The sequence below is a fragment of the Rhodnius prolixus genome, unplaced genomic scaffold, assembly GCF_049639745.1.
Source record: "Rhodnius prolixus isolate KJV_2025 unplaced genomic scaffold, Rpr scaffold_4, whole genome shotgun sequence".
Lineage (NCBI taxonomy): Eukaryota > Metazoa > Arthropoda > Insecta > Hemiptera > Reduviidae > Rhodnius > Rhodnius prolixus.
The window spans coordinates 43098288-43110847 of record NW_027411614.1 but is presented as its reverse complement, the minus strand read 5'-3'; the positions used below and the strand labels follow the sequence as shown (position 1 = coordinate 43110847).

General features: G+C 30.2%; 1 pseudogene; it reads right to left on the bottom strand.

Moving 5' to 3' along the window:
• LOC141455717 (cystathionine gamma-lyase-like) overlaps nt 1-12560 on the bottom strand; it is a 28145-nt pseudogene that overhangs the window by 10691 nt on the left and 4894 nt on the right.

Sequence of the window (12560 nt, the reverse complement as noted above, 5' to 3'; positions counted from 1 at the left end):
AGCATTCAATTCAATGATACTACAACTTAAAATGCAACCATTTGTTCAAGATAAATTTGTATCTTTCAATAATTTAAAAAAATAAATAAAATATGAATGCTGAAATTTTAGTTTAAATCTTTTAAACGGATCAATTTTTTAGAACGTATTCGTTCATTAAACATTAAATTATTTTATCATAAATTACGTTGCAATTAAACTGTTATACTAAACTTGTTTTAGTCAAGCTGCCATAAATTGAATTAATTAGTTTATTAGGTTTGTCAACCAAAATAAACAATTTTTCAAGTTCAATTTTGTTCAAAATTATTTCATTTAATTCATTAAAGTTAAGAAACACATTTAATATCTATAACTACTGATGAAATTTTATTCATATAATTAAATGAATGTAAACTGTACTGTAAGTAAACTTAAACAATGATGTGCACATAACAATAATTTTGCAAAGAAAGGATTTCGCTAGATAGAGGATAAAAGATTTTGAGGTCATTATGAATGGTAAAATCAGTGCAAAGCGAAGAGCATTTACTATTTCCCCTAAAGATTTTTGACTGGGGAGGCTGAATTCGTTGACAATTGGAAAGGTAGTAAGCACCCCACGATTTCTGTCAAAGTACAGATTGCTCCATACCAGCTGATATAGCAGTCTTTTATTTATTGTAGAGAGTTTTTAGTTTTTATCAATTTTTTGAGGAAAATGTTTCAATACATGCTCTAGATCATAATGACATAATGAAAGTACGTTTATAGGAAATCGTAAATGCTGTTCAAGAGAAAATACGAAAAATCAGATTCAGCAAATTTGTAGTAAGATTGACAGATTTTCGCCTAAAGGAGCCATTAAACTAAATATCAAAATTTGAATTTTTCATTACTGATTTTCATCACACACAAAACTTGACGATTCCTAAAAATATTTATCGAAAACAAATATATCCGTTGAAGGCACCTTGTAATTATTACAGGCAAGAAGAAGTAATTGAATTGTAACGAGTGCTTGGTGGATATTAAAGTAAAGGTGAAAAATTAAAGAGCCAAGTGACAAAGATAAGCAAAATACCATATGAAGCCGATACAAAAGGAAAGGTCTTGTTCACACCACTTGCTCCAGCAAGTACTTCTTATTCTCCTCCTGCTTGTAGGCACTACTACCTTCTTCATTCTTGTTACGAAATAGTCCATTACCAGTGAAACGCAGAGCTAGTAACTTCTTATGAGTCCTATCTATGAAGCCATTTAATTTTTCATCTGAATTGCCGAGATCACCATCATGTATAAATACCAAAGATTCGATATATTTCTCACCTTTTTCAAGCCCTAACATTGTCATCTTGTTATTTTTTCTTACACTGGCTATATTATACGAAGTATAACTATAGCAAAAACGTGAAACGATTCTCCCAAAATACATAAATAACTGTATGTAATTTGTACATACGTTACTTAATATCATTAAATAAGGTTCCCATTATTAGATCTCAGAGGAAGAATAACAGACAAGATTTCAACCTGACTGTTGTCCTGGGGCCATACTTCACTTACTGAGTAAACTAAGTAAGGGAGGTTACGTGATGTTATCCAAAATATTAATAAATACTCCAACATTTGTAAAAATTATCAATAAAAATAATTGATATCTAGTACATGTTAAAAAGAAATATTTTTTCTTTTAATTCTATGCGACTAATATTTTAAAACTGAGAAGTTGGAAATGTATTTTATAGGAGGGAGGCGCGAGAATTTAAGTTTAAAACACGGACATTGTTGCATTTTCACTGCAAAATAATTATTGTTAAGTAAAGTATGAATGAATATGCGATTCTAATCATTTAAAAAATGAGAAAATTAGTAAAATCTCTAAAGGAAATCTTTTAATCAGCATAGAACATGCAATATGCTGGTATATTCAAGCTTTGTTAATGGCTTTCTGTTTGCATATTTCTAATACTTACATTTCTATCCGTAGCAGAACACTTCAGTTTTTATAAAACAGAAACTTTATGAAATTGGTTCATAAAGTATATAATTGAATTAATTGAGAATGAACAATTCTACATTAAAATAATCAATGCATTATAAGACATACAAGTGGCCCAGATTGGATTTCTCCAAAGCACTTTTCTTTAGGTTAATACGCTAGGTCAATCTATTTCGAGAAACAAAAAAGAAAAAGCATTGGAAAAAGATGATCTTTTCATCTAACGTTACAGGAATGATGCTGCTCCTGGATTTAATAGTTAACACTAAAGCCAATGCTAGATTGCACTAATTTGATCGATCTATTTTGAAAAACAAGAAGTAAAAGCAGTTGGAAAAGGTGGAATATTTCTCGTAATTTAACTAGAATACTTATGTTTCCGTATTTGACAGTTAGTTTTAAGACCAAGGGTAGATTATGTAAACTAGATCAATCAATTTTGGGAAACAAGAAAGAAAAACCACTGGAATAAGTGAATCAGTAGTCTACCTGGGGACAAAATCTCCTTTATCCAATGGTATTTACTTGTTGTGTTTCGAAACTGATCGACCCATTGTGCACAATCATTAGCTAGCTCTAGCCTTAATATTATCTATTAAATACAGGAGCAGAATAATTTCTGTAGCATTGTCTTATTATTAACTATCGCATACAGAAATCATGCACCTCAGTGAAATCGGGATAAAAGTTTAATTTTTGCAATTGTTTTTACTTTCTTTTTTTCAAAAATTAGACGAAAATTTTGACTTTTTCTATAGCTTTTTACCTCATACTCTTAAAAAAAGATCGTACCTACATGTACATTTTACCATAGTGACTATCAAATACAAAGCAGGAGCGTTCGGGTGAAAGTAGAAGACGATTTCTACTTTTGCCAATGGCTTTTGTTTCTTGATTTTCAATATAGATCGATCCAACATAAACTGTAGGATTGCCTTTAATATTAACTATCAAATGCGGATACAGCAGCATTACAGTGAAATTAACAGTCTATTTCCATTTTTTCCAATGGTTATTGCCCGTTGTTTTTCAAAACACATCAATCCAAAATGTACCAACTTGAATTGACCTTATTATTAACAATCATAACAGAAACAGGAGTATTCTGGCGAAATTAGGCAAGAACTTCAACTTTTTCCAATCTTTTTTACTTCTTACTGTTAAAAAAAAAAAAAAAACTATCTAAATTCACATTCATACTTCTGCTTTAATATTAACTCTCAATTACGAAACAGGAAGTTTCATGTAAAGTTAAAAGACGATTTCTACATTTTCCAATGGTTTTCAATTGTATTTCAAAATAGATCGACCCAACATGTACAATCTAGCATTGCCTTTAGTATTAATTATCTAATGCAGAAACAACAGCATTCCAGTGAAAAAGTAAAAAAGTTTAAAAATTATTTTTAAATAATAAAAAAAAATAGTTAATTAAATATTGTATTTATTTTTCATTTTAATCTTTTAAATAATAAGAAATTAAAAATAATGAAAAAAATACGAAAAAAGAAAACATAAAAAGAATTGTTAAAAAAGGCCTCCAAAGTCTTGAAAGAGAATCTTTAATCGTGAAAATAGTGATTGTTCTGCTACCTGGAAGTGACAGCACGTACTGCATGCAGTTCATTCGTTATTAATATTAACTCCATAGTTTTATTAATTATTAGGTAGCTCGAGGTTTTTTTAATTAGAAAATATTAAACTTTCAATATGAAAGATATTGACGTAGCTAGTATGTAGGTTTTACTTTAGGGCTTACCATGAACAATTTCAACACAAGATTAATATCTTACCACTAATGTAGTATTACAGGCAATGAAGATTTTGCAAAAATAATAACTTAAAAGAGAAACTTATCGCGTAGGTTCGTGGAAATTCGTCACGTATAAGAGTAGGTAATAGGTTAAGTAGTTTTTACGGATTTTCTTAAAAATAGCTTTAAAGATTTTGTTCAAACTTTGTGTACATTTTATTTAAGCCGTATTACATAAATTTTACTGAAAACCGTTCTCTGAATACTTATTTTGAGACCACTTTTGGAGTACAACTTCAGCCCTAGGTCACACTCGTAAACTAGTATTTAAATAAAATTTTAAGTTTTACCACTAATTTATTATTAAACTTCACCTATTATTTAATAAGAATTCCAAATACGAAGAAAATCTATCGAGCAGATTTTCAAGAATTAGCCAAAGAAGGTCAGAAGTACAGGTGCTCATTTTTGCCTTAAAAAACAATTTCTAATGGAAAATAAACTTTTTAACTACTAATTTCAACTTGATAATTTAATATTCTTTCATTTTTTAAAAGAAAAGAATTAGTATTATTAATTTTTAACTGGAACTACTTTTTGTATTCTTCCGGAAAACCTTGTGCTTTTGAGTGACGTCATAAAGTAGTCCCAAATTCTTTATTTTAAAAAAGACTTTAAAACTATTAATAGTGTGAGAAAATCATTTCTTTTATCTAAATTAACTTGTTATTAATCCATTTTAAACAGAATTATGCTTAAATTTAATTTTATAAAAAATCCAAGTTCAAATATGGCGACTAACGGATTTTTGCAGTCAGTTGCCATTGGGTCCCGACCAGTGAACATCTATGCTGTTCACGTAAGTAAGATTTAATTATTTATTTAATTAAATACAATCAATTTTTTATTAAAATTAATAAAGTGATACAACTATATTAAATTTACGGAGTTTTAGATATTTTTTTACTAAAAAATTAAAAGAATTGAATTAGCACGTGGTCGACCAATGAATCTTGCATGCCTGGACAAGCAATGATTCGTATTTCTTTAATTATATTTCTATTTCACTTTATTAATTTTTACATTTTAACATGAAATTAATTTTTATTATTATTTTAAATATTTTTTAACTAAAAAATTTAAAAAAGTGAATTAGCACGTGGTCGACCAATGAATCTTGCATGCCTGGACAAGCAATGATTCGTATTTCTTTAATTATATTTCTATTTCACTTTATTAATTTTTAAAATTTTAACATGAAATTAATTTTTATTTTTTAAATATAATTTTTAATAAAAAATTAAACAATTTAGCATGTGGTCGACCAACGAATCTTGCATGCTTGAACAAGCAATGATTCTTATTGCTTTAATTATTTTTCTATTTCACTTTATTACTATAATTTTTACATATTGTATTTAAATTTATGTTTATTGTAATTTTAATTTTTTTTATTTATTTATTTATTTGAAGTAACTTGACTCTTGAAATAGCTTTAGACCTTGGAACATGCTTAAATTTGATTTTATAAAAAATCCAAGTTCAAATATGGCGACTAACGGATTTTTGCAGTCAGTTGCCATTGGGCTCCCGACCAGTGAACATCTATGCTGTTCACGTAAGTAAGATTTAATTATTTATTTAAATAAATTCAATCAAATTTTTATTAAAATTAATAAAGTGATACAAATATATTAAATTTACGGAGTTTTAGAAATTTTTTTACTAAAAAATTAAAAGAATTGAATTAGCACGTGGTCTACCAATGAATCTTGCATGCCTGGACAAGCAATAATTCTTATTTCTTTAATTATTTTTCTATTTCACTTAATTAAATTTTACATTTTGACATAAAATTAATTTTCGGTATTATTTTAAATATTTTTTAACTAAAAAATTTAAAAAAGTGAATTAGCACGTGGTCGACCAATGAATCTTGCATGCCTAGACAAGCAATGATTCGTATTTCTTTAATTATTTTTCTATTTCACTTAATTAATTTTTACATTTTAACATAAAAATAATTTTCGGAATTGTTTTAAATATTTTTTAACTAAAAAATTTAAAAAAGTGAATTAGCACGTGGTCGACCAACGTATTTTGCATGCCTAGACAAGCAATGATTCGTATTTCTTTAATTATTTTTCTATTTCACTTAATTAATTTTTACATATTAACATAAAATTAATTTTCGGAATTATTTTAAATATTTTTTAACTAAAAAATTTAAAAAAGTGAATTAGCACGTGGTCGACCAACGAATCTTGCATGCCTAGACAAGCAATGATTCGTATTTCTTTAATTATTTTTCTATTTCACTTAATTAATTTTTACATTTTAACATAAAATTAATTTTCGGAATTATTTTAAATATTTTTTAACTAAAAAATTTGAAAAAGTGAATTAGCACGTGGTCGACCAACGAATCTTGCATGACTAGACAAGCAATGATTCGTATTTCTTTAATTATATTTCTATTTTTCTTTATTAATTTTTACATTTTGAATTTAAATTTATGTTTATTCAAATTTTAAATTTATTTATTTATTTTTTTGTTGTAACTTAACTCTTGAAATAGCTTCAGACCTTGGGACATTTCTTAACAACTTTTCTAAAACAATCAATAGTCCGAATTGTGAAGTATGTCATCCCGAACAGTCTTTACCAACCTTGAACAGAATAAGCAGGGGTTTAGCAAATTTTGGAAAAAAAATAAGTAACAATATTTATTATTTTATTCAATAAAAACACTGCAAATTAAAATTTTATAATAGAAATTCAAATAGTTTAAAATAAAATTAATTAATGAAATCAATTAAGGATTCAAATGAAACATGCTACAATCTACAATTGATTGGATTTTGAAATAATTTTAAAGCGCACAATAAGAAAGGCAACCTTCACTTTGGAGTTAATCATTGAACAAAAAGAAAGATATAAATATCTTATAATATTTCTATTTAAGACAATATGAGGGCATTTCAATTCCCTAAAAAGATTTCTTATGTTCTTAAATATAATATACTAGACTGAAGGAAATTAAAATATTCAAGGTTTATGAGAAATTTTATTATAACAAGTCTTCGATTACACGTCGATACAGCAAATCTTAAAACGTTCTCAATTATTGAAAACAATATCTAGATTTTAAGTTTGTACAATGCATTAATGAGGAAAAATAATCCTTAACCTCATAGTTATTGCGATAATCGGTAGGTAATTTTTGGGGAGCGAAATCTGATCTCTACCTCCTCGAGGTGCTCCCTGGGTAACTACTCCCGGGAGTAGGCTAACAGAGACAGTACACGTTTCAAAGCTCAAATGTAGCTTCAATTAACGCTTACTCTTAAAAAATTTCTAGTATAATCTTTCGCTTCAATGTTAATTATAATTCCACTTATTTTACATTTTCATATTCAATTAATATGGTGTAACTAATAGCATGAAAATATTGCATGAAAAAAATAAATCATTTCACTAATTGCATGTTCACTCCTCACCTAAATGAATACTTGGAATTATAATTATTTAAAACATTTTAGTGGCCACTAACAATGTTTTTACTCGGTTTTTTAAGACTAAATGTGAATCAAATATTAATTATAGTGTTAGATTTATCTCGGATACACATCCTGCACAACACTTCGTGACAAAAAACACTGGCTCCGATTTTATACATTACACGTTTCATTGTTTTAAAATCTTTTGTTTCTTGGTTGATTTGTTTAATTTCAGGCTGGGGTTTCAGTTGTTAATCGTCTTAAGTTGATTCTTAAATTTCGTTTTCTTTGAAGACTTTGTTTTCTTCAAGTCTGTATCTTTTTGTAATCCCACTTACCCACCAGTCCGATCAGAAGAAACTATATCTTAGAAATTTCAATGGATGGCTAAAATATCTAGTTTGTAAGTTAGATTAAACTTAGTAGTAAGTTGGACAAATGTGCCCCTGCCATATAAGATGAAACCATATCTTCGGAATTTCAAAGGATAGCTAAAGTATCTAGTTTATAAGTTAGGTTAAGCTTAGTTGTAAGTTGGGAAGTGCGCCCCTGCCATATAAGAAGAAACCGTATCAAAGGAATTTCAATTGATGACTAAGTTATCTATTTTATAAGTTAGGTTAAGCTTAGTTGTAAGTTGGGCAAGTGTGACCCTGCCGTATCAGAAGAAACCATATCAAAGGAATTTCAATGGATGACTAAATTATCTAGTTTGTAAGTTAGGTTAAGCTTAGTTGTAAGTTGGGCAAATGAACCCCTGCCATATAAGAAGAAACCATATCTTAGGAATTTCAATGGATGCCTGATGTGATTAGTTTATAAGTTAGGTTAAGCTTAGTTGTAAGTTGGGCAAGTGTGACCCTGCCGTATCAGAAGAAACCATATCAAAGGAATCTCAATGGATGGCTAAATTATCTAGTTTGTAAGTTAGGTTAAGCTTAGTAGTAAGTTGGACAAGTGTGCCCCTGCCATATAAGAAGAAACCATATCTTCGGATTTTCAAAGGATGGCTAAATATCTAGTTTATAAGTTAGGTTAAACTTGTATATTGTATTTAAAAAAAAGAAAAAAAAGATATGTTTTACTATAATTCTCCCTAATCTTCTTGATATGAAGCACCAGTATGACGTTAAATTTTATGACCAAGGGCAAAGCAGCTATGATATGGAAGCCAAAAATGGGTAATACGAATTAAATAAAATATCTAGTTTGTAAGTTAGGTTAAGCATAGTTGTAAGTTGGGCAGTATGCCCCTGCCGTATCAGAAAAAACATATCTTAGGAATTTCAATGGATGCCTGATGTGATTAGTTTATAAGTTACGTTAAGCTTAGTTGTAAGTTGGGCAAGTGAGCCCCTGCCATATAAGAAGAAACCATATCTTAGGAATTTCAATGGATGGCTAAATTATCTAGTTTGTAAGTTAGGTTAAGCTTAGTAGTAAGTTGGACAAGTGTGCCCCTGCCATATAAGAATAAACCATATCTTTGGAATTTCAAAGGATAGCTAAAGTATCTAGTTTATAAGTTAGGTTAAGCTTAGTTGTAAGTTGGGAAGTATGCCCCTGCCATATAAGAAGAAACCATATCAAAGGAATTTCAATTGATGACTAAGTTATCTATTTTATAAGTTAGGTTAAGCTTAGTTGTAAGTTGGGCAAGTGTGACCCTGCCGTATCACAAGAAACCATATCAAAGGAATTTCAATGGATGACTAAATTATCTAGTTTGTAAGTTAGGTTAAGCTTAGTTGAAAGTTGGGCAAATGATCCCCTGCCATAGAGGAAGAAAACATATCTTAGGAATTTCAATGGATGCCGGATGTGGTTTATAAGTTAGGTTAAGCTTAGTTGTAAGTTGGGCAAGTGTGCCCCTGCCATATAAGAAGAAACCATATCAAAGGAATTTCAATGGATGACTAAATTATCTAGTTTGTAAGTTAGGTTAAGCTTAGTTGTAAGTTGGGCAAATGATCTCCTGCCATAGAGGAAGAAAACATATCTTAGGAATTTCAATGGATGCCGGATGCGATTAGTTTATAAGTTAGGTTAAGCTTCGTTGTAAGTTGAGCAAGAGAGTCCCTGCCATATCAGAAGAAACCATATCTTAGAAATTTCAATGGATGGCTAAATTATCTAGTTTGTAAGTTAGGTTAAGCTTAGTAGTAAGTTGGACAAGTGTGCCCCTGCCATATAAGAAGAAACCATATCTTCGGATTTTCAAAGGATGGCTAAATATCTAGTTTATAAGTTAGGTTAAACTTGTATATTGTATTTAAAAAAAAGAAAAAAAAGATATGTTTTACTATTATTCTCCCTAATCTTCTTGATATGAAGCACCACTATGACGTTAAATTTTATGACCAAGGGCAGAGCAACTATGATATGGAAGCCAAAAATGGGTATTACGAATTAAATAAAATATCTAGGTTAAGCTTAGTTGTAAGTTGGGCAGTATGCCCCTGCCGTATCAGAAAAAACATATCTTAGGAATTTCAATGGATGCCTGATGTGATTAGTTTATAAGTTAGGTTAAGCTTAGTTGTAAGTTGGGCAAGTGTGACCCTGCCGTATCAGAAGAAAACATATCAAAGGAATTTCAATAGATGACTAAGTTATCTAGTTTGTAAGTTAGGTTAAGCTTAGTTGTAAGTTGGGCAAATGATCCCCTGCCATAGAGGAAGAAAACATATCTTAGGAATTTCAATGGATGCCGGATGTGATTAGTTTATAAGTTAGGTTAAGCTTAGTTGTAAGTTGGGCAAGAGTGCCCCTGCCATATAAGAAGAAACCATATCAAAGGAATTTCAATGGATGACTAAATTATCTAGTTTGTAAGTTAGGTTAAGCTTAGTTGTAAGTTGGGCAAGTGTGCCCCTGCCATATAAGAAGAAACCATATCTTAGGAATTTCAATGGATGGCTAAATTATCTAGTTTGTAAGTTAGGTTAAGCTTAGTAGTAAGTTGGGCAAGTGTGCCCCTGCCATATAAGAAGAAACCATATCTTAGGAATTTCAAAGGATGACTAATGTATTTAGTTTGTAAGTTAAGTTAAGCTTAGTTGTAAGCTGGGCAAGAGAGTCCCTGCCATGTAAGAAGAAACCATATCTTAGGAATTTCCATGGATAGCTAAAGTATCTAGTTTATAAGTTAGGTTAAGCTTAGTTGTAAGTTGGGAAGTATGCCCCTGCCATATAAGAAGAAACCATATCTTAGGAATTTCAATGGATGGCTAAATTATCTAGTTTGTAAGTTAGGTTAAGCTTAGTAGTAAGTTGGACAAGTGTGTCCCTGCCATATAAGAAGAAACCATATCTTCGGATTTTCAAAGGATCAAAGGATGGCTGAATATCTAGTTTATAAGTTAGGTTAAACTTGTATATTGTATTTAAAAAAAAGAAAAAAAAGATATGTTTTACTATTATTCTCCCTAATCTTCTTGATATGAAGCACCAGTATGACGTTAAATTTTATGACCAAGGGCAAAGCAGCTATGATATGGAAGCCAAAAATGGGTAATACGAATTAAATAAAATATCTAGTTTGTAAGTTAGGTTAAGAATAGTTGTAAGTTGGGCAGTATGCCCCTGTCGTATCAGAAAAAACATATCTTAGGAATTTCAATGGATGCCTGATGTGATTAGTTTATAAGTTACGTTAAGCTTAGTTGTAAGTTGGGCAAGTGAGCCCCTGCCATATAAGAAGAAACCATATCTTAGGAATTTCAATGGATGGCTAAATTATCTAGTTTGTAAGTTAGGTTAAGCTTAGTAGTAAGTTGGACAAGTGTGCCCCTGCCATATAAGAAGAAACCATATCTTTGGAATTTCAAAGGATAGCTAAAGTATCTAGTTTATAAGTTAGGTTAAGCTTAGTTGTAAGTTGGGAAGTATGCCCCTGCCATATAAGAAGAAACCTTATCAAAGGAATTTCAATTGATGACTAAGTTCTCTATTTTATAAGTTAGGTTAAGCTTAGTTGTAAGTTGGGCAAGTGTGACCCTGCCGTATCAGAAGAAACCATATCAAAGGAATTTCAATGGATGACTAAATTATCTAGTTTGTAAGTTAGGTTAAGCTTAGTTGTAAGTTGGGCAAATGATCCCCTGCCATAGAGGAAGAAAACATATCTTAGGAATTTCAATGGATGCCGGATGTGGTTTATAAGTTAGGTTAAGCTTAGTTGTAAGTTGGGCAAGTGTGCCCCTGCCATATAAGAAGAAACCATATCAATGGAATTTCAATGGATGATTAAATTATCTAGTTTGTAAGTTAGGTTAAGCTTAGTTGTAAGTTGGGCAAATGATCTCCTGCCATAGAGGAAGAAAACATATCTTAGGAATTTCAATGGATGCCGGATGTGATTAGTTTATAAGTTAGGTTAAGCTTAGTTGTAAGTTGAGCAAGAGAGTCCCTGCCATATCAGAAGAAACCATATCTTAGAAATTTCAATGGATGGCTAAATTATCTAGTTTGTAAGTTAGGTTAAGCTTAGTAGTAAGTTGGACAAGTGTGCCCCTGCCATATAAGAAGAAATCATATCTTCGGATATTCAAAGGATGGCTAAATATCTAGTTTATAAATTAGGTTAAACTTGTGTATTGTATTTAAAAAAAAGAAAAAAAAAGATATGTTTTACTATTATTCTCCCTAATCTTTTTGATATGAAGCACCACTATGACGTTAAATTTTATGACGGAGGGCAAAGCAACTATGATATGGAAGCCAAAAATGGGTATTACGAATTAAATAAAATATCTAGTTTGTAAGTTAGGTTAAGCTTAGTTGTAAGTTGGGAAGTATGCCCCTGCCATATAAGAAGAAACCATATCAAAGGAATTTCAATGGATGGCTAAATTATCTAGTTTGTAAGTTAGGTTAAGCTTAGTAGTAAGTTGGACAAGTTTGCCCCTGCCATATAAGAAGAAACCATATCTTTGGAATTTCAAAGGATAGCTAAAGTATCTAGTTTATAAGATAGGTTAAGCTTAGTTGTAAGTTGGGAAGTATGCCCCTGCCATATAAGAAGAAACCATATAAAAAGGAATTTCAATTGATGACTAAGTTATCTATTTTATAAGTTAGGTTAAGCTTAGTTGTAAGTTGGGCAAGTGTGACCCTGCCGTATCGGAAGAAACCATATCAAAGGAATTTCAATGGATGACTAAATTATCTAGTTTGTAAGTTAGGTTAAGCTTAGTTGTAAGTTGGGCAAATGATCCCCTGCCATAGAGGAAAAAACATATCTTAGGAATTTCAATGGATGCCGGATGTGATTAGTTTATAAGTTAGGTTAAGCTTAGTTATAAGTTGAGCAGTATGACCCTGC